The sequence below is a fragment of the Centroberyx gerrardi genome, chromosome 23 (genome assembly GCF_048128805.1).
Source record: "Centroberyx gerrardi isolate f3 chromosome 23, fCenGer3.hap1.cur.20231027, whole genome shotgun sequence".
Lineage (NCBI taxonomy): Eukaryota > Metazoa > Chordata > Actinopteri > Beryciformes > Berycidae > Centroberyx > Centroberyx gerrardi.
Window position 1 is genome coordinate 4,537,852 of NC_136019.1, and position 18,802 is coordinate 4,556,653.

General features: G+C 50.4%; 1 protein-coding gene and 22 non-coding genes across 23 annotated transcripts in view; 22 read left to right on the top strand and 1 right to left on the bottom strand.

The window, feature by feature from the left end:
- The window catches only part of col4a6 (collagen, type IV, alpha 6), a 444,271-nt gene that overhangs the window by 97,305 nt on the left and 328,164 nt on the right, over positions 1–18,802 (bottom strand). The gene's annotated exons all lie outside the window — the stretch shown is intronic.
- Positions 137–300, top strand: LOC144538051 (U1 spliceosomal RNA). Its single transcript, XR_013504049.1, has one exon. It is a non-coding gene; the product is annotated as a U1 spliceosomal RNA (small nuclear RNA).
- LOC144538052 (U1 spliceosomal RNA) lies at positions 984–1,147 on the top strand. Its single transcript, XR_013504050.1, has one exon. It is a non-coding gene; the product is annotated as a U1 spliceosomal RNA (small nuclear RNA).
- Positions 1,858–2,021, top strand: LOC144538053 (U1 spliceosomal RNA). Its single transcript, XR_013504051.1, has one exon. It is a non-coding gene; the product is annotated as a U1 spliceosomal RNA (small nuclear RNA).
- On the top strand, positions 2,705–2,868 carry LOC144538054 (U1 spliceosomal RNA). The gene has a single exon (XR_013504052.1). It is a non-coding gene; the product is annotated as a U1 spliceosomal RNA (small nuclear RNA).
- On the top strand, positions 3,552–3,715 carry LOC144538055 (U1 spliceosomal RNA). Its single transcript, XR_013504053.1, has one exon. It is a non-coding gene; the product is annotated as a U1 spliceosomal RNA (small nuclear RNA).
- LOC144538056 (U1 spliceosomal RNA) lies at positions 4,399–4,562 on the top strand. Its single transcript, XR_013504054.1, has one exon. It is a non-coding gene; the product is annotated as a U1 spliceosomal RNA (small nuclear RNA).
- Positions 5,246–5,409, top strand: LOC144538057 (U1 spliceosomal RNA). The gene has a single exon (XR_013504055.1). It is a non-coding gene; the product is annotated as a U1 spliceosomal RNA (small nuclear RNA).
- LOC144538058 (U1 spliceosomal RNA) lies at positions 6,093–6,256 on the top strand. The gene has a single exon (XR_013504056.1). It is a non-coding gene; the product is annotated as a U1 spliceosomal RNA (small nuclear RNA).
- Positions 6,940–7,103, top strand: LOC144538059 (U1 spliceosomal RNA). Its single transcript, XR_013504057.1, has one exon. It is a non-coding gene; the product is annotated as a U1 spliceosomal RNA (small nuclear RNA).
- On the top strand, positions 7,787–7,950 carry LOC144538060 (U1 spliceosomal RNA). Its single transcript, XR_013504058.1, has one exon. It is a non-coding gene; the product is annotated as a U1 spliceosomal RNA (small nuclear RNA).
- LOC144538062 (U1 spliceosomal RNA) lies at positions 8,634–8,797 on the top strand. Its single transcript, XR_013504060.1, has one exon. It is a non-coding gene; the product is annotated as a U1 spliceosomal RNA (small nuclear RNA).
- LOC144538063 (U1 spliceosomal RNA) lies at positions 9,481–9,644 on the top strand. The gene has a single exon (XR_013504061.1). It is a non-coding gene; the product is annotated as a U1 spliceosomal RNA (small nuclear RNA).
- LOC144538064 (U1 spliceosomal RNA) lies at positions 10,355–10,518 on the top strand. Its single transcript, XR_013504062.1, has one exon. It is a non-coding gene; the product is annotated as a U1 spliceosomal RNA (small nuclear RNA).
- Positions 11,202–11,365, top strand: LOC144538065 (U1 spliceosomal RNA). Its single transcript, XR_013504063.1, has one exon. It is a non-coding gene; the product is annotated as a U1 spliceosomal RNA (small nuclear RNA).
- Positions 12,049–12,212, top strand: LOC144538066 (U1 spliceosomal RNA). Its single transcript, XR_013504064.1, has one exon. It is a non-coding gene; the product is annotated as a U1 spliceosomal RNA (small nuclear RNA).
- LOC144537912 (U1 spliceosomal RNA) lies at positions 12,896–13,059 on the top strand. Its single transcript, XR_013503922.1, has one exon. It is a non-coding gene; the product is annotated as a U1 spliceosomal RNA (small nuclear RNA).
- On the top strand, positions 13,743–13,906 carry LOC144537987 (U1 spliceosomal RNA). Its single transcript, XR_013503997.1, has one exon. It is a non-coding gene; the product is annotated as a U1 spliceosomal RNA (small nuclear RNA).
- On the top strand, positions 14,590–14,753 carry LOC144537913 (U1 spliceosomal RNA). Its single transcript, XR_013503923.1, has one exon. It is a non-coding gene; the product is annotated as a U1 spliceosomal RNA (small nuclear RNA).
- LOC144537914 (U1 spliceosomal RNA) lies at positions 15,437–15,600 on the top strand. Its single transcript, XR_013503924.1, has one exon. It is a non-coding gene; the product is annotated as a U1 spliceosomal RNA (small nuclear RNA).
- On the top strand, positions 16,284–16,447 carry LOC144537915 (U1 spliceosomal RNA). Its single transcript, XR_013503925.1, has one exon. It is a non-coding gene; the product is annotated as a U1 spliceosomal RNA (small nuclear RNA).
- Positions 17,131–17,294, top strand: LOC144537916 (U1 spliceosomal RNA). Its single transcript, XR_013503926.1, has one exon. It is a non-coding gene; the product is annotated as a U1 spliceosomal RNA (small nuclear RNA).
- LOC144537917 (U1 spliceosomal RNA) lies at positions 17,978–18,141 on the top strand. The gene has a single exon (XR_013503927.1). It is a non-coding gene; the product is annotated as a U1 spliceosomal RNA (small nuclear RNA).

Here is an 18,802-nt window from a genome sequence, read left to right on the forward strand (position 1 = left end):
GCTGTGGTACAAAATGAGGATGAGCTGCTGCTACTGTTAAAGGCTCCGCAAGGACTCTGTGATGATTGATTGTACGCACCCTGAGCCAGAGTGGTATGTCTGCGAAGGCCTCCCCCATCCCTGACATGCGCAACTCATACTTACCTGGCAGGGGAGATACCATGATCAAGAAGGTGGTTCACCCAGGGCGAGGCTCAGCCATTGCACTCCGGTTGTGCTGACCCCTGCGAATTCCCCAAATGTGGGAATCTCGACTGCATAATTTCTGGTAGTGGGGGACTGCGTTCGCGCTCTCCCCTGATGTTTTGTTGAAGTGAATGGAAGCCACGGTGACAGCGGGCGTTGGGTTTGTGACCGGCGCTTTGCGAGGCAAACAGTCGGCTGGGCCGCCTCCTAGCGCACCGGCCTGGCAAATTGGGTTTGCTACTTTTGCAGTTTACCCTTCGCGAAACTTGACAGCGTTGCTGTGCAGCGGTTTGCTGTGATGCAAGTTGTTCACGTCCACGCCGATCCTGTCACAAACAGGAAGCAGTAGTAGTGCCCTATCGACTGGGACAAAATGACTGTGTGCCCTTTGTTTGTTGATCTTTTCTTTCTCCATTTAAGAGATGTGTGTTAAACATTCTTTCATTGCTGGCATGCTGTGCTTTTTGGCTTTGTTGCAATTGCTGCTGGGCTGCCGTTGCTTTTTCGGAGATAAAATACGTCGCCAAGTGGTTTTGGATCCAGTTTCGTGTTGTTTGGTAGAGCAATGCGTGATGGGAAAAAAATAGAAAAACCTAAACAGAAATAGCGTGCGTACCATGTATCCTAGTCAAATTGCAGCTCTGTTTGCAACTTGTCAGCGGCTGTGGTACAAAATGAGGATGAGCTGCTGCTACTGTTAAAGGCTCCGCAAGGACTCTGTGATGATTCATTGTACGCACCCTGAGCCAGAGTGGTATGTCTGCGAAGGCCTCCCCCATCCCTGACATGCGCAACTCATACTTACCTGGCAGGGGAGATACCATGATCAAGAAGGTGGTTCACCCAGGGCGAGGCTCAGCCATTGCACTCCGGTTGTGCTGACCCCTGCGAATTCCCCAAATGTGGGAATCTCGACTGCATAATTTCTGGTAGTGGGGGACTGCGTTCGCGCTCTCCCCTGATGTTTTGTTGAAGTGAATGGAAGCCACGGTGACAGCGGGCGTTGGGTTTGTGACCGGCGCTTTGCGAGGCAAACAGTCGGCTGGGCCGCCTCCTAGCGCACCGGCCTGGCAAATTGGGTTTGCTACTTTTGCAGTTTACCCTTCGCGAAACTTGACAGCGTTGCTGTGCAGCGGTTTGTGGTCTACACTCTGAAGCAGCGGGCTGCTGTGATGCAAGTTGTTCACGTCCACGCCGATCCTGTCACAAACAGGAAGCAGTAGTAGTGCCCTATCGACTGGGACAAAATGACTGTGTGCCCTTTGTTTGTTGATCTTTTCTTTCTCCATTTAAGAGATGTGTGTTAAACATTCTTTCATTGCTGGCATGCTGTGCTTTTTGGCTTTGTTGCAATTGCTGCTGGGCTGCCGTTGCTTTTTCGGAGATAAAATACGTCGCCAAGTGGTTTTGGATCCAGTTTCGTGTTGTTTGGTAGAGCAATGCGTGATGGGAAAAAAATAGAAAAACCTAAACAGAAATAGCATGCGTACCATGTATCCTAGTCAAATTGCAGCTCTGTTTGCAACTTGTCAGCGGCTGTGGTACAAAATGAGGATGAGCTGCTGCTACTGTTAAAGGCTCCGCAAGGACTCTGTGATGATTCATTGTACGCACCCTGAGCCAGAGTGGTATGTCTGCGAAGGCCTCCCCCATCCCTGACATGCGCAACTCATACTTACCTGGCAGGGGAGATACCATGATCAAGAAGGTGGTTCACCCAGGGCGAGGCTCAGCCATTGCACTCCGGTTGTGCTGACCCCTGCGAATTCCCCAAATGTGGGAATCTCGACTGCATAATTTCTGGTAGTGGGGGACTGCGTTCGCGCTCTCCCCTGATGTTTTGTTGAAGTGAATGGAAGCCACGGTGACAGCGGGCGTTGGGTTTGTGACCGGCGCTTTGCGAGGCAAACAGTCGGCTGGGCCGCCTCCTAGCGCACCGGCCTGGCAAATTGGGTTTGCTACTTTTGCAGTTTACCCTTCGCGAAACTTGACAGCGTTGCTGTGCAGCGGTTTGCTGTGATGCAAGTTGTTCACGTCCACGCCGATCCTGTCACAAACAGGAAGCAGTAGTAGTGCCCTATCGACTGGGACAAAATGACTGTGTGCCCTTTGTTTGTTGATCTTTTCTTTCTCCATTTAAGAGATGTGTGTTAAACATTCTTTCATTGCTGGCATGCTGTGCTTTTTGGCTTTGTTGCAATTGCTGCTGGGCTGCCGTTGCTTTTTCGGAGATAAAATACGTCGCCAAGTGGTTTTGGATCCAGTTTCGTGTTGTTTGGTAGAGCAATGCGTGATGGGAAAAAAATAGAAAAACCTAAACAGAAATAGCGTGCGTACCATGTATCCTAGTCAAATTGCAGCTCTGTTTGCAACTTGTCAGCGGCTGTGGTACAAAATGAGGATGAGCTGCTGCTACTGTTAAAGGCTCCGCAAGGACTCTGTGATGATTCATTGTACGCACCCTGAGCCAGAGTGGTATGTCTGCGAAGGCCTCCCCCATCCCTGACATGCGCAACTCATACTTACCTGGCAGGGGAGATACCATGATCAAGAAGGTGGTTCACCCAGGGCGAGGCTCAGCCATTGCACTCCGGTTGTGCTGACCCCTGCGAATTCCCCAAATGTGGGAATCTCGACTGCATAATTTCTGGTAGTGGGGGACTGCGTTCGCGCTCTCCCCTGATGTTTTGTTGAAGTGAATGGAAGCCACGGTGACAGCGGGCGTTGGGTTTGTGACCGGCGCTTTGCGAGGCAAACAGTCGGCTGGGCCGCCTCCTAGCGCACCGGCCTGGCAAATTGGGTTTGCTACTTTTGCAGTTTACCCTTCGCGAAACTTGACAGCGTTGCTGTGCAGCGGTTTGCTGTGATGCAAGTTGTTCACGTCCACGCCGATCCTGTCACAAACAGGAAGCAGTAGTAGTGCCCTATCGACTGGGACAAAATGACTGTGTGCCCTTTGTTTGTTGATCTTTTCTTTCTCCATTTAAGAGATGTGTGTTAAACATTCTTTCATTGCTGGCATGCTGTGCTTTTTGGCTTTGTTGCAATTGCTGCTGGGCTGCCGTTGCTTTTTCGGAGATAAAATACGTCGCCAAGTGGTTTTGGATCCAGTTTCGTGTTGTTTGGTAGAGCAATGCGTGATGGGAAAAAAATAGAAAAACCTAAACAGAAATAGCGTGCGTACCATGTATCCTAGTCAAATTGCAGCTCTGTTTGCAACTTGTCAGCGGCTGTGGTACAAAATGAGGATGAGCTGCTGCTACTGTTAAAGGCTCCGCAAGGACTCTGTGATGATTCATTGTACGCACCCTGAGCCAGAGTGGTATGTCTGCGAAGGCCTCCCCCATCCCTGACCTGCGCAACTCATACTTACCTGGCAGGGGAGATACCATGATCAAGAAGGTGGTTCACCCAGGGCGAGGCTCAGCCATTGCACTCCGGTTGTGCTGACCCCTGCGAATTCCCCAAATGTGGGAATCTCGACTGCATAATTTCTGGTAGTGGGGGACTGCGTTCGCGCTCTCCCCTGATGTTTTGTTGAAGTGAATGGAAGCCACGGTGACAGCGGGCGTTGGGTTTGTGACCGGCGCTTTGCGAGGCAAACAGTCGGCTGGGCCGCCTCCTAGCGCACCGGCCTGGCAAATTGGGTTTGCTACTTTTGCAGTTTACCCTTCGCGAAACTTGACAGCGTTGCTGTGCAGCGGTTTGCTGTGATGCAAGTTGTTCACGTCCACGCCGATCCTGTCACAAACAGGAAGCAGTAGTAGTGCCCTATCGACTGGGACAAAATGACTGTGTGCCCTTTGTTTGTTGATCTTTTCTTTCTCCATTTAAGAGATGTGTGTTAAACATTCTTTCATTGCTGGCATGCTGTGCTTTTTGGCTTTGTTGCAATTGCTGCTGGGCTGCCGTTGCTTTTTCGGAGATAAAATACGTCGCCAAGTGGTTTTGGATCCAGTTTCGTGTTGTTTGGTAGAGCAATGCGTGATGGGAAAAAAATAGAAAAACCTAAACAGAAATAGCGTGCGTACCATGTATCCTAGTCAAATTGCAGCTCTGTTTGCAACTTGTCAGCGGCTGTGGTACAAAATGAGGATGAGCTGCTGCTACTGTTAAAGGCTCCGCAAGGACTCTGTGATGATTCATTGTACGCACCCTGAGCCAGAGTGGTATGTCTGCGAAGGCCTCCCCCATCCCTGACATGCGCAACTCATACTTACCTGGCAGGGGAGATACCATGATCAAGAAGGTGGTTCACCCAGGGCGAGGCTCAGCCATTGCACTCCGGTTGTGCTGACCCCTGCGAATTCCCCAAATGTGGGAATCTCGACTGCATAATTTCTGGTAGTGGGGGACTGCGTTCGCGCTCTCCCCTGATGTTTTGTTGAAGTGAATGGAAGCCACGGTGACAGCGGGCGTTGGGTTTGTGACCGGCGCTTTGCGAGGCAAACAGTCGGCTGGGCCGCCTCCTAGCGCACCGGCCTGGCAAATTGGGTTTGCTACTTTTGCAGTTTACCCTTCGCGAAACTTGACAGCGTTGCTGTGCAGCGGTTTGCTGTGATGCAAGTTGTTCACGTCCACGCCGATCCTGTCACAAACAGGAAGCAGTAGTAGTGCCCTATCGACTGGGACAAAATGACTGTGTGCCCTTTGTTTGTTGATCTTTTCTTTCTCCATTTAAGAGATGTGTGTTAAACATTCTTTCATTGCTGGCATGCTGTGCTTTTTGGCTTTGTTGCAATTGCTGCTGGGCTGCCGTTGCTTTTTCGGAGATAAAATACGTCGCCAAGTGGTTTTGGATCCAGTTTCGTGTTGTTTGGTAGAGCAATGCGTGATGGGAAAAAAATAGAAAAACCTAAACAGAAATAGCGTGCGTACCATGTATCCTAGTCAAATTGCAGCTCTGTTTGCAACTTGTCAGCGGCTGTGGTACAAAATGAGGATGAGCTGCTGCTACTGTTAAAGGCTCCGCAAGGACTCTGTGATGATTCATTGTACGCACCCTGAGCCAGAGTGGTATGTCTGCGAAGGCCTCCCCCATCCCTGACATGCGCAACTCATACTTACCTGGCAGGGGAGATACCATGATCAAGAAGGTGGTTCACCCAGGGCGAGGCTCAGCCATTGCACTCCGGTTGTGCTGACCCCTGCGAATTCCCCAAATGTGGGAATCTCGACTGCATAATTTCTGGTAGTGGGGGACTGCGTTCGCGCTCTCCCCTGATGTTTTGTTGAAGTGAATGGAAGCCACGGTGACAGCGGGCGTTGGGTTTGTGACCGGCGCTTTGCGAGGCAAACAGTCGGCTGGGCCGCCTCCTAGCGCACCGGCCTGGCAAATTGGGTTTGCTACTTTTGCAGTTTACCCTTCGCGAAACTTGACAGCGTTGCTGTGCAGCGGTTTGCTGTGATGCAAGTTGTTCACGTCCACGCCGATCCTGTCACAAACAGGAAGCAGTAGTAGTGCCCTATCGACTGGGACAAAATGACTGTGTGCCCTTTGTTTGTTGATCTTTTCTTTCTCCATTTAAGAGATGTGTGTTAAACATTCTTTCATTGCTGGCATGCTGTGCTTTTTGGCTTTGTTGCAATTGCTGCTGGGCTGCCGTTGCTTTTTCGGAGATAAAATACGTCGCCAAGTGGTTTTGGATCCAGTTTCGTGTTGTTTGGTAGAGCAATGCGTGATGGGAAAAAAATAGAAAAACCTAAACAGAAATAGCGTGCGTACCATGTATCCTAGTCAAATTGCAGCTCTGTTTGCAACTTGTCAGCGGCTGTGGTACAAAATGAGGATGAGCTGCTGCTACTGTTAAAGGCTCCGCAAGGACTCTGTGATGATTCATTGTACGCACCCTGAGCCAGAGTGGTATGTCTGCGAAGGCCTCCCCCATCCCTGACCTGCGCAACTCATACTTACCTGGCAGGGGAGATACCATGATCAAGAAGGTGGTTCACCCAGGGCGAGGCTCAGCCATTGCACTCCGGTTGTGCTGACCCCTGCGAATTCCCCAAATGTGGGAATCTCGACTGCATAATTTCTGGTAGTGGGGGACTGCGTTCGCGCTCTCCCCTGATGTTTTGTTGAAGTGAATGGAAGCCACGGTGACAGCGGGCGTTGGGTTTGTGACCGGCGCTTTGCGAGGCAAACAGTCGGCTGGGCCGCCTCCTAGCGCACCGGCCTGGCAAATTGGGTTTGCTACTTTTGCAGTTTACCCTTCGCGAAACTTGACAGCGTTGCTGTGCAGCGGTTTGCTGTGATGCAAGTTGTTCACGTCCACGCCGATCCTGTCACAAACAGGAAGCAGTAGTAGTGCCCTATCGACTGGGACAAAATGACTGTGTGCCCTTTGTTTGTTGATCTTTTCTTTCTCCATTTAAGAGATGTGTGTTAAACATTCTTTCATTGCTGGCATGCTGTGCTTTTTGGCTTTGTTGCAATTGCTGCTGGGCTGCCGTTGCTTTTTCGGAGATAAAATACGTCGCCAAGTGGTTTTGGATCCAGTTTCGTGTTGTTTGGTAGAGCAATGCGTGATGGGAAAAAAATAGAAAAACCTAAACAGAAATAGCGTGCGTACCATGTATCCTAGTCAAATTGCAGCTCTGTTTGCAACTTGTCAGCGGCTGTGGTACAAAATGAGGATGAGCTGCTGCTACTGTTAAAGGCTCCGCAAGGACTCTGTGATGATTCATTGTACGCACCCTGAGCCAGAGTGGTATGTCTGCGAAGGCCTCCCCCATCCCTGACATGCACAACTCATACTTACCTGGCAGGGGAGATACCATGATCAAGAAGGTGGTTCACCCAGGGCGAGGCTCAGCCATTGCACTCCGGTTGTGCTGACCCCTGCGAATTCCCCAAATGTGGGAATCTCGACTGCATAATTTCTGGTAGTGGGGGACTGCGTTCGCGCTCTCCCCTGATGTTTTGTTGAAGTGAATGGAAGCCACGGTGACAGCGGGCGTTGGGTTTGTGACCGGCGCTTTGCGAGGCAAACAGTCGGCTGGGCCGCCTCCTAGCGCACCGGCCTGGCAAATTGGGTTTGCTACTTTTGCAGTTTACCCTTCGCGAAACTTGACAGCGTTGCTGTGCAGCGGTTTGCTGTGATGCAAGTTGTTCACGTCCACGCCGATCCTGTCACAAACAGGAAGCAGTAGTAGTGCCCTATCGACTGGGACAAAATGACTGTGTGCCCTTTGTTTGTTGATCTTTTCTTTCTCCATTTAAGAGATGTGTGTTAAACATTCTTTCATTGCTGGCATGCTGTGCTTTTTGGCTTTGTTGCAATTGCTGCTGGGCTGCCGTTGCTTTTTCGGAGATAAAATACGTCGCCAAGTGGTTTTGGATCCAGTTTCGTGTTGTTTGGTAGAGCAATGCGTGATGGGAAAAAAATAGAAAAACCTAAACAGAAATAGCGTGCGTACCATGTATCCTAGTCAAATTGCAGCTCTGTTTGCAACTTGTCAGCGGCTGTGGTACAAAATGAGGATGAGCTGCTGCTACTGTTAAAGGCTCCGCAAGGACTCTGTGATGATTCATTGTACGCACCCTGAGCCAGAGTGGTATGTCTGCGAAGGCCTCCCCCATCCCTGACCTGCGCAACTCATACTTACCTGGCAGGGGAGATACCATGATCAAGAAGGTGGTTCACCCAGGGCGAGGCTCAGCCATTGCACTCCGGTTGTGCTGACCCCTGCGAATTCCCCAAATGTGGGAATCTCGACTGCATAATTTCTGGTAGTGGGGGACTGCGTTCGCGCTCTCCCCTGATGTTTTGTTGAAGTGAATGGAAGCCACGGTGACAGCGGGCGTTGGGTTTGTGACCGGCGCTTTGCGAGGCAAACAGTCGGCTGGGCCGCCTCCTAGCGCACCGGCCTGGCAAATTGGGTTTGCTACTTTTGCAGTTTACCCTTCGCGAAACTTGACAGCGTTGCTGTGCAGCGGTTTGCTGTGATGCAAGTTGTTCACGTCCACGCCGATCCTGTCACAAACAGGAAGCAGTAGTAGTGCCCTATCGACTGGGACAAAATGACTGTGTGCCCTTTGTTTGTTGATCTTTTCTTTCTCCATTTAAGAGATGTGTGTTAAACATTCTTTCATTGCTGGCATGCTGTGCTTTTTGGCTTTGTTGCAATTGCTGCTGGGCTGCCGTTGCTTTTTCGGAGATAAAATACGTCGCCAAGTGGTTTTGGATCCAGTTTCGTGTTGTTTGGTAGAGCAATGCGTGATGGGAAAAAAATAGAAAAACCTAAACAGAAATAGCGTGCGTACCATGTATCCTAGTCAAATTGCAGCTCTGTTTGCAACTTGTCAGCGGCTGTGGTACAAAATGAGGATGAGCTGCTGCTACTGTTAAAGGCTCCGCAAGGACTCTGTGATGATTGATTGTACGCACCCTGAGCCAGAGTGGTATGTCTGCGAAGGCCTCCCCCATCCCTGACATGCGCAACTCATACTTACCTGGCAGGGGAGATACCATGATCAAGAAGGTGGTTCACCCAGGGCGAGGCTCAGCCATTGCACTCCGGTTGTGCTGACCCCTGCGAATTCCCCAAATGTGGGAATCTCGACTGCATAATTTCTGGTAGTGGGGGACTGCGTTCGCGCTCTCCCCTGATGTTTTGTTGAAGTGAATGGAAGCCACGGTGACAGCGGGCGTTGGGTTTGTGACCGGCGCTTTGCGAGGCAAACAGTCGGCTGGGCCGCCTCCTAGCGCACCGGCCTGGCAAATTGGGTTTGCTACTTTTGCAGTTTACCCTTCGCGAAACTTGACAGCGTTGCTGTGCAGCGGTTTGCTGTGATGCAAGTTGTTCACGTCCACGCCGATCCTGTCACAAACAGGAAGCAGTAGTAGTGCCCTATCGACTGGGACAAAATGACTGTGTGCCCTTTGTTTGTTGATCTTTTCTTTCTCCATTTAAGAGATGTGTGTTAAACATTCTTTCATTGCTGGCATGCTGTGCTTTTTGGCTTTGTTGCAATTGCTGCTGGGCTGCCGTTGCTTTTTCGGAGATAAAATACGTCGCCAAGTGGTTTTGGATCCAGTTTCGTGTTGTTTGGTAGAGCAATGCGTGATGGGAAAAAAATAGAAAAACCTAAACAGAAATAGCGTGCGTACCATGTATCCTAGTCAAATTGCAGCTCTGTTTGCAACTTGTCAGCGGCTGTGGTACAAAATGAGGATGAGCTGCTGCTACTGTTAAAGGCTCCGCAAGGACTCTGTGATGATTCATTGTACGCACCCTGAGCCAGAGTGGTATGTCTGCGAAGGCCTCCCCCATCCCTGACATGCGCAACTCATACTTACCTGGCAGGGGAGATACCATGATCAAGAAGGTGGTTCACCCAGGGCGAGGCTCAGCCATTGCACTCCGGTTGTGCTGACCCCTGCGAATTCCCCAAATGTGGGAATCTCGACTGCATAATTTCTGGTAGTGGGGGACTGCGTTCGCGCTCTCCCCTGATGTTTTGTTGAAGTGAATGGAAGCCACGGTGACAGCGGGCGTTGGGTTTGTGACCGGCGCTTTGCGAGGCAAACAGTCGGCTGGGCCGCCTCCTAGCGCACCGGCCTGGCAAATTGGGTTTGCTACTTTTGCAGTTTACCCTTCGCGAAACTTGACAGCGTTGCTGTGCAGCGGTTTGTGGTCTACACTCTGAAGCAGCGGGCTGCTGTGATGCAAGTTGTTCACGTCCACGCCGATCCTGTCACAAACAGGAAGCAGTAGTAGTGCCCTATCGACTGGGACAAAATGACTGTGTGCCCTTTGTTTGTTGATCTTTTCTTTCTCCATTTAAGAGATGTGTGTTAAACATTCTTTCATTGCTGGCATGCTGTGCTTTTTGGCTTTGTTGCAATTGCTGCTGGGCTGCCGTTGCTTTTTCGGAGATAAAATACGTCGCCAAGTGGTTTTGGATCCAGTTTCGTGTTGTTTGGTAGAGCAATGCGTGATGGGAAAAAAATAGAAAAACCTAAACAGAAATAGCATGCGTACCATGTATCCTAGTCAAATTGCAGCTCTGTTTGCAACTTGTCAGCGGCTGTGGTACAAAATGAGGATGAGCTGCTGCTACTGTTAAAGGCTCCGCAAGGACTCTGTGATGATTCATTGTACGCACCCTGAGCCAGAGTGGTATGTCTGCGAAGGCCTCCCCCATCCCTGACATGCGCAACTCATACTTACCTGGCAGGGGAGATACCATGATCAAGAAGGTGGTTCACCCAGGGCGAGGCTCAGCCATTGCACTCCGGTTGTGCTGACCCCTGCGAATTCCCCAAATGTGGGAATCTCGACTGCATAATTTCTGGTAGTGGGGGACTGCGTTCGCGCTCTCCCCTGATGTTTTGTTGAAGTGAATGGAAGCCACGGTGACAGCGGGCGTTGGGTTTGTGACCGGCGCTTTGCGAGGCAAACAGTCGGCTGGGCCGCCTCCTAGCGCACCGGCCTGGCAAATTGGGTTTGCTACTTTTGCAGTTTACCCTTCGCGAAACTTGACAGCGTTGCTGTGCAGCGGTTTGCTGTGATGCAAGTTGTTCACGTCCACGCCGATCCTGTCACAAACAGGAAGCAGTAGTAGTGCCCTATCGACTGGGACAAAATGACTGTGTGCCCTTTGTTTGTTGATCTTTTCTTTCTCCATTTAAGAGATGTGTGTTAAACATTCTTTCATTGCTGGCATGCTGTGCTTTTTGGCTTTGTTGCAATTGCTGCTGGGCTGCCGTTGCTTTTTCGGAGATAAAATACGTCGCCAAGTGGTTTTGGATCCAGTTTCGTGTTGTTTGGTAGAGCAATGCGTGATGGGAAAAAAATAGAAAAACCTAAACAGAAATAGCGTGCGTACCATGTATCCTAGTCAAATTGCAGCTCTGTTTGCAACTTGTCAGCGGCTGTGGTACAAAATGAGGATGAGCTGCTGCTACTGTTAAAGGCTCCGCAAGGACTCTGTGATGATTCATTGTACGCACCCTGAGCCAGAGTGGTATGTCTGCGAAGGCCTCCCCCATCCCTGACATGCGCAACTCATACTTACCTGGCAGGGGAGATACCATGATCAAGAAGGTGGTTCACCCAGGGCGAGGCTCAGCCATTGCACTCCGGTTGTGCTGACCCCTGCGAATTCCCCAAATGTGGGAATCTCGACTGCATAATTTCTGGTAGTGGGGGACTGCGTTCGCGCTCTCCCCTGATGTTTTGTTGAAGTGAATGGAAGCCACGGTGACAGCGGGCGTTGGGTTTGTGACCGGCGCTTTGCGAGGCAAACAGTCGGCTGGGCCGCCTCCTAGCGCACCGGCCTGGCAAATTGGGTTTGCTACTTTTGCAGTTTACCCTTCGCGAAACTTGACAGCGTTGCTGTGCAGCGGTTTGCTGTGATGCAAGTTGTTCACGTCCACGCCGATCCTGTCACAAACAGGAAGCAGTAGTAGTGCCCTATCGACTGGGACAAAATGACTGTGTGCCCTTTGTTTGTTGATCTTTTCTTTCTCCATTTAAGAGATGTGTGTTAAACATTCTTTCATTGCTGGCATGCTGTGCTTTTTGGCTTTGTTGCAATTGCTGCTGGGCTGCCGTTGCTTTTTCGGAGATAAAATACGTCGCCAAGTGGTTTTGGATCCAGTTTCGTGTTGTTTGGTAGAGCAATGCGTGATGGGAAAAAAATAGAAAAACCTAAACAGAAATAGCGTGCGTACCATGTATCCTAGTCAAATTGCAGCTCTGTTTGCAACTTGTCAGCGGCTGTGGTACAAAATGAGGATGAGCTGCTGCTACTGTTAAAGGCTCCGCAAGGACTCTGTGATGATTCATTGTACGCACCCTGAGCCAGAGTGGTATGTCTGCGAAGGCCTCCCCCATCCCTGACCTGCGCAACTCATACTTACCTGGCAGGGGAGATACCATGATCAAGAAGGTGGTTCACCCAGGGCGAGGCTCAGCCATTGCACTCCGGTTGTGCTGACCCCTGCGAATTCCCCAAATGTGGGAATCTCGACTGCATAATTTCTGGTAGTGGGGGACTGCGTTCGCGCTCTCCCCTGATGTTTTGTTGAAGTGAATGGAAGCCACGGTGACAGCGGGCGTTGGGTTTGTGACCGGCGCTTTGCGAGGCAAACAGTCGGCTGGGCCGCCTCCTAGCGCACCGGCCTGGCAAATTGGGTTTGCTACTTTTGCAGTTTACCCTTCGCGAAACTTGACAGCGTTGCTGTGCAGCGGTTTGCTGTGATGCAAGTTGTTCACGTCCACGCCGATCCTGTCACAAACAGGAAGCAGTAGTAGTGCCCTATCGACTGGGACAAAATGACTGTGTGCCCTTTGTTTGTTGATCTTTTCTTTCTCCATTTAAGAGATGTGTGTTAAACATTCTTTCATTGCTGGCATGCTGTGCTTTTTGGCTTTGTTGCAATTGCTGCTGGGCTGCCGTTGCTTTTTCGGAGATAAAATACGTCGCCAAGTGGTTTTGGATCCAGTTTCGTGTTGTTTGGTAGAGCAATGCGTGATGGGAAAAAAATAGAAAAACCTAAACAGAAATAGCGTGCGTACCATGTATCCTAGTCAAATTGCAGCTCTGTTTGCAACTTGTCAGCGGCTGTGGTACAAAATGAGGATGAGCTGCTGCTACTGTTAAAGGCTCCGCAAGGACTCTGTGATGATTCATTGTACGCACCCTGAGCCAGAGTGGTATGTCTGCGAAGGCCTCCCCCATCCCTGACATGCGCAACTCATACTTACCTGGCAGGGGAGATACCATGATCAAGAAGGTGGTTCACCCAGGGCGAGGCTCAGCCATTGCACTCCGGTTGTGCTGACCCCTGCGAATTCCCCAAATGTGGGAATCTCGACTGCATAATTTCTGGTAGTGGGGGACTGCGTTCGCGCTCTCCCCTGATGTTTTGTTGAAGTGAATGGAAGCCACGGTGACAGCGGGCGTTGGGTTTGTGACCGGCGCTTTGCGAGGCAAACAGTCGGCTGGGCCGCCTCCTAGCGCACCGGCCTGGCAAATTGGGTTTGCTACTTTTGCAGTTTACCCTTCGCGAAACTTGACAGCGTTGCTGTGCAGCGGTTTGCTGTGATGCAAGTTGTTCACGTCCACGCCGATCCTGTCACAAACAGGAAGCAGTAGTAGTGCCCTATCGACTGGGACAAAATGACTGTGTGCCCTTTGTTTGTTGATCTTTTCTTTCTCCATTTAAGAGATGTGTGTTAAACATTCTTTCATTGCTGGCATGCTGTGCTTTTTGGCTTTGTTGCAATTGCTGCTGGGCTGCCGTTGCTTTTTCGGAGATAAAATACGTCGCCAAGTGGTTTTGGATCCAGTTTCGTGTTGTTTGGTAGAGCAATGCGTGATGGGAAAAAAATAGAAAAACCTAAACAGAAATAGCATGCGTACCATGTATCCTAGTCAAATTGCAGCTCTGTTTGCAACTTGTCAGCGGCTGTGGTACAAAATGAGGATGAGCTGCTGCTACTGTTAAAGGCTCCGCAAGGACTCTGTGATGATTCATTGTACGCACCCTGAGCCAGAGTGGTATGTCTGCGAAGGCCTCCCCCATCCCTGACATGCGCAACTCATACTTACCTGGCAGGGGAGATACCATGATCAAGAAGGTGGTTCACCCAGGGCGAGGCTCAGCCATTGCACTCCGGTTGTGCTGACCCCTGCGAATTCCCCAAATGTGGGAATCTCGACTGCATAATTTCTGGTAGTGGGGGACTGTGTTCGCGCTCTCCCCTGATGTTTTGTTGAAGTGAATGGAAGCCACGGTGACAGCGTGCGTTGGGTTTGTGACCGGCGCTTTGCGAGGCAAACAGTCGGCTGGGCCGCCTCCTAGCGCACCGGCCTGGCAAATTGGGTTTGCTACTTTTGCAGTTTACCCTTCGCGAAACTTGACAGCGTTGCTGTGCAGCGGTTTGCTGTGATGCAAGTTGTTCACGTCCACGCCGATCCTGTCACAAACAGGAAGCAGTAGTAGTGCCCTATCGACTGGGACAAAATGACTGTGTGCCCTTTGTTTGTTGATCTTTTCTTTCTCCATTTAAGAGATGTGTGTTAAACATTCTTTCATTGCTGGCATGCTGTGCTTTTTGGCTTTGTTGCAATTGCTGCTGGGCTGCCGTTGCTTTTTCGGAGATAAAATACGTCGCCAAGTGGTTTTGGATCCAGTTTCGTGTTGTTTGGTAGAGCAATGCGTGATGGGAAAAAAATAGAAAAACCTAAACAGAAATAGCGTGCGTACCATGTATCCTAGTCAAATTGCAGCTCTGTTTGCAACTTGTCAGCGGCTGTGGTACAAAATGAGGATGAGCTGCTGCTACTGTTAAAGGCTCCGCAAGGACTCTGTGATGATTCATTGTACGCACCCTGAGCCAGAGTGGTATGTCTGCGAAGGCCTCCCCCATCCCTGACATGCGCAACTCATACTTACCTGGCAGGGGAGATACCATGATCAAGAAGGTGGTTCACCCAGGGCGAGGCTCAGCCATTGCACTCCGGTTGTGCTGACCCCTGCGAATTCCCCAAATGTGGGAATCTCGACTGCATAATTTCTGGTAGTGGGGGACTGCGTTCGCGCTCTCCCCTGATGTTTTGTTGAAGTGAATGGAAGCCACGGTGACAGCGGGCGTTGGGTTTGTGACCGGCGCTTTGCGAGGCAAACAGTCGGCTGGGCCGCCTCCTAGCGCACCGGCCTGGCAAATTGGGTTTGCTACTTTTGCAGTTTACCCTTCGCGAAACTTGACAGCGTTGCTGTGCAGCGGTTTGCTGTGATGCAAGTTGTTCACGTCCACGCCGATCCTGTCACAAACAGGAAGCAGTAGTAGTGCCCTATCGACTGGGACAAAATGACTGTGTGCCCTTTGTTTGTTGATCTTTTCTTTCTCCATTTAAGAGATGTGTGTTAAACATTCTTTCATTGCTGGCATGCTGTGCTTTTTGGCTTTGTTGCAATTGCTGCTGGGCTGCCGTTGCTTTTTCGGAGATAAAATACGTCGCCAAGTGGTTTTGGATCCAGTTTCGTGTTGTTTGGTAGAGCAATGCGTGATGGGAAAAAAATAGAAAAACCTAAACAGAAATAGCGTGCGTACCATGTATCCTAGTCAAATTGCAGCTCTGTTTGCAACTTGTCAGCGGCTGTGGTACAAAATGAGGATGAGCTGCTGCTACTGTTAAAGGCTCCGCAAGGACTCTGTGATGATTCATTGTACGCACCCTGAGCCAGAGTGGTATGTCTGCGAAGGCCTCCCCCATCCCTGACATGCGCAACTCATACTTACCTGGCAGGGGAGATACCATGATCAAGAAGGTGGTTCACCCAGGGCGAGGCTCAGCCATTGCACTCCGGTTGTGCTGACCCCTGCGAATTCCCCAAATGTGGGAATCTCGACTGCATAATTTCTGGTAGTGGGGGACTGCGTTCGCGCTCTCCCCTGATGTTTTGTTGAAGTGAATGGAAGCCACGGTGACAGCGGGCGTTGGGTTTGTGACCGGCGCTTTGCGAGGCAAACAGTCGGCTGGGCCGCCTCCTAGCGCACCGGCCTGGCAAATTGGGTTTGCTACTTTTGCAGTTTACCCTTCGCGAAACTTGACAGCGTTGCTGTGCAGCGGTTTGCTGTGATGCAAGTTGTTCACGTCCACGCCGATCCTGTCACAAACAGGAAGCAGTAGTAGTGCCCTATCGACTGGGACAAAATGACTGTGTGCCCTTTGTTTGTTGATCTTTTCTTTCTCCATTTAAGAGATGTGTGTTAAACATTCTTTCATTGCTGGCATGCTGTGCTTTTTGGCTTTGTTGCAATTGCTGCTGGGCTGCCGTTGCTTTTTCGGAGATAAAATACGTCGCCAAGTGGTTTTGGATCCAGTTTCGTGTTGTTTGGTAGAGCAATGCGTGATGGGAAAAAAATAGAAAAACCTAAACAGAAATAGCATGCGTACCATGTATCCTAGTCAAATTGCAGCTCTGTTTGCAACTTGTCAGCGGCTGTGGTACAAAATGAGGATGAGCTGCTGCTACTGTTAAAGGCTCCGCAAGGACTCTGTGATGATTCATTGTACGCACCCTGAGCCAGAGTGGTATGTCTGCGAAGGCCTCCCCCATCCCTGACATGCGCAACTCATACTTACCTGGCAGGGGAGATACCATGATCAAGAAGGTGGTTCACCCAGGGCGAGGCTCAGCCATTGCACTCCGGTTGTGCTGACCCCTGCGAATTCCCCAAATGTGGGAATCTCGACTGCATAATTTCTGGTAGTGGGGGACTGCGTTCGCGCTCTCCCCTGATGTTTTGTTGAAGTGAATGGAAGCCACGGTGACAGCGGGCGTTGGGTTTGTGACCGGCGCTTTGCGAGGCAAACAGTCGGCTGGGCCGCCTCCTAGCGCACCGGCCTGGCAAATTGGGTTTGCTACTTTTGCAGTTTACCCTTCGCGAAACTTGACAGCGTTGCTGTGCAGCGGTTTGCTGTGATGCAAGTTGTTCACGTCCACGCCGATCCTGTCACAAACAGGAAGCAGTAGTAGTGCCCTATCGACTGGGACAAAATGACTGTGTGCCCTTTGTTTGTTGATCTTTTCTTTCTCCATTTAAGAGATGTGTGTTAAACATTCTTTCATTGCTGGCATGCTGTGCTTTTTGGCTTTGTTGCAATTGCTGCTGGGCTGCCGTTGCTTTTTCGGAGATAAAATACGTCGCCAAGTGGTTTTGGATCCAGTTTCGTGTTGTTTGGTAGAGCAATGCGTGATGGGAAAAAAATAGAAAAACCTAAACAGAAATAGCGTGCGTACCATGTATCCTAGTCAAATTGCAGCTCTGTTTGCAACTTGTCAGCGGCTGTGGTACAAAATGAGGATGAGCTGCTGCTACTGTTAAAGGCTCCGCAAGGACTCTGTGATGATTCATTGTACGCACCCTGAGCCAGAGTGGTATGTCTGCGAAGGCCTCCCCCATCCCTGACATGCGCAACTCATACTTACCTGGCAGGGGAGATACCATGATCAAGAAGGTGGTTCACCCAGGGCGAGGCTCAGCCATTGCACTCCGGTTGTGCTGACCCCTGCGAATTCCCCAAATGTGGGAATCTCGACTGCATAATTTCTGGTAGTGGGGGACTGCGTTCGCGCTCTCCCCTGATGTTTTGTTGAAGTGAATGGAAGCCACGGTGACAGCGGGCGTTGGGTTTGTGACCGGCGCTTTGCGAGGCAAACAGTCGGCTGGGCCGCCTCCTAGCGCACCGGCCTGGCAAATTGGGTTTGCTACTTTTGCAGTTTACCCTTCGCGAAACTTGACAGCGTTGCTGTGCAGCGGTTTGCTGTGATGCAAGTTGTTCACGTCCACGCCGATCCTGTCACAAACAGGAAGCAGTAGTAGTGCCCTATCGACTGGGACAAAATGACTGTGTGCCCTTTGTTTGTTGATCTTTTCTTTCTCCATTTAAGAGATGTGTGTTAAACATTCTTTCATTGCTGGCATGCTGTGCTTTTTGGCTTTGTTGCAATTGCTGCTGGGCTGCCGTTGCTTTTTCGGAGATAAAATACGTCGCCAAGTGGTTTTGGATCCAGTTTCGTGTTGTTTGGTAGAGCAATGCGTGATGGGAAAAAAATAGAAAAACCTAAACAGAAATAGCGTGCGTACCATGTATCCTAGTCAAATTGCAGCTCTGTTTGCAACTTGTCAGCGGCTGTGGTACAAAATGAGGATGAGCTGCTGCTACTGTTAAAGGCTCCGCAAGGACTCTGTGATGATTCATTGTACGCACCCTGAGCCAGAGTGGTATGTCTGCGAAGGCCTCCCCCATCCCTGACATGCGCAACTCATACTTACCTGGCAGGGGAGATACCATGATCAAGAAGGTGGTTCACCCAGGGCGAGGCTCAGCCATTGCACTCCGGTTGTGCTGACCCCTGCGAATTCCCCAAATGTGGGAATCTCGACTGCATAATTTCTGGTAGTGGGGGACTGCGTTCGCGCTCTCCCCTGATGTTTTGTTGAATTGAATGGAAGCCACGGTGACAGCGGGCGTTGGGTTTGTGACCGGCGCTTTGCGAGGCAAACAGTCGGCTGGGCCGCCTCCTAGCGCACCGGCCTGGCAAATTGGGTTTGCTACTTTTGCAGTTTACCCTTCGCGAAACTTGACAGCGTTGCTGTGCAGCGGTTTGCTGTGATGCAAGTTGTTCACGTCCACGCCGATCCTGTCACAAACAGGAAGCAGTAGTAGTGCCCTATCGACTGGGACAAAATGACTGTGTGCCCTTTGTTTGTTGATCTTTTCTTTCTCCATTTAAGAGATGTGTGTTAAACATTCTTTCATTGCTGGCATGCTGTGCTTTTTGGCTTTGTTGCAATTGCTGCTGGGCTGCCGTTGCTTTTTCGGAGATAAAATACGTCGCCAAGTGGTTTTGGATCCAGTTTCGTGTTGTTTGGTAGAGCAATGCGTGATGGGAAAAAAATAGAAAAACCTAAACAGAAATAGCGTGCGTACCATGTATCCTAGTCAAATTGCAGCTCTGTTTGCAACTTGTCAGCGGCTGTGGTACAAAATGAGGATGAGCTGCTGCTACTGTTAAAGGCTCCGCAAGGACTCTGTGATGATTCATTGTACGCACCCTGAGCCAGAGTGGTATGTCTGCGAAGGCCTCCC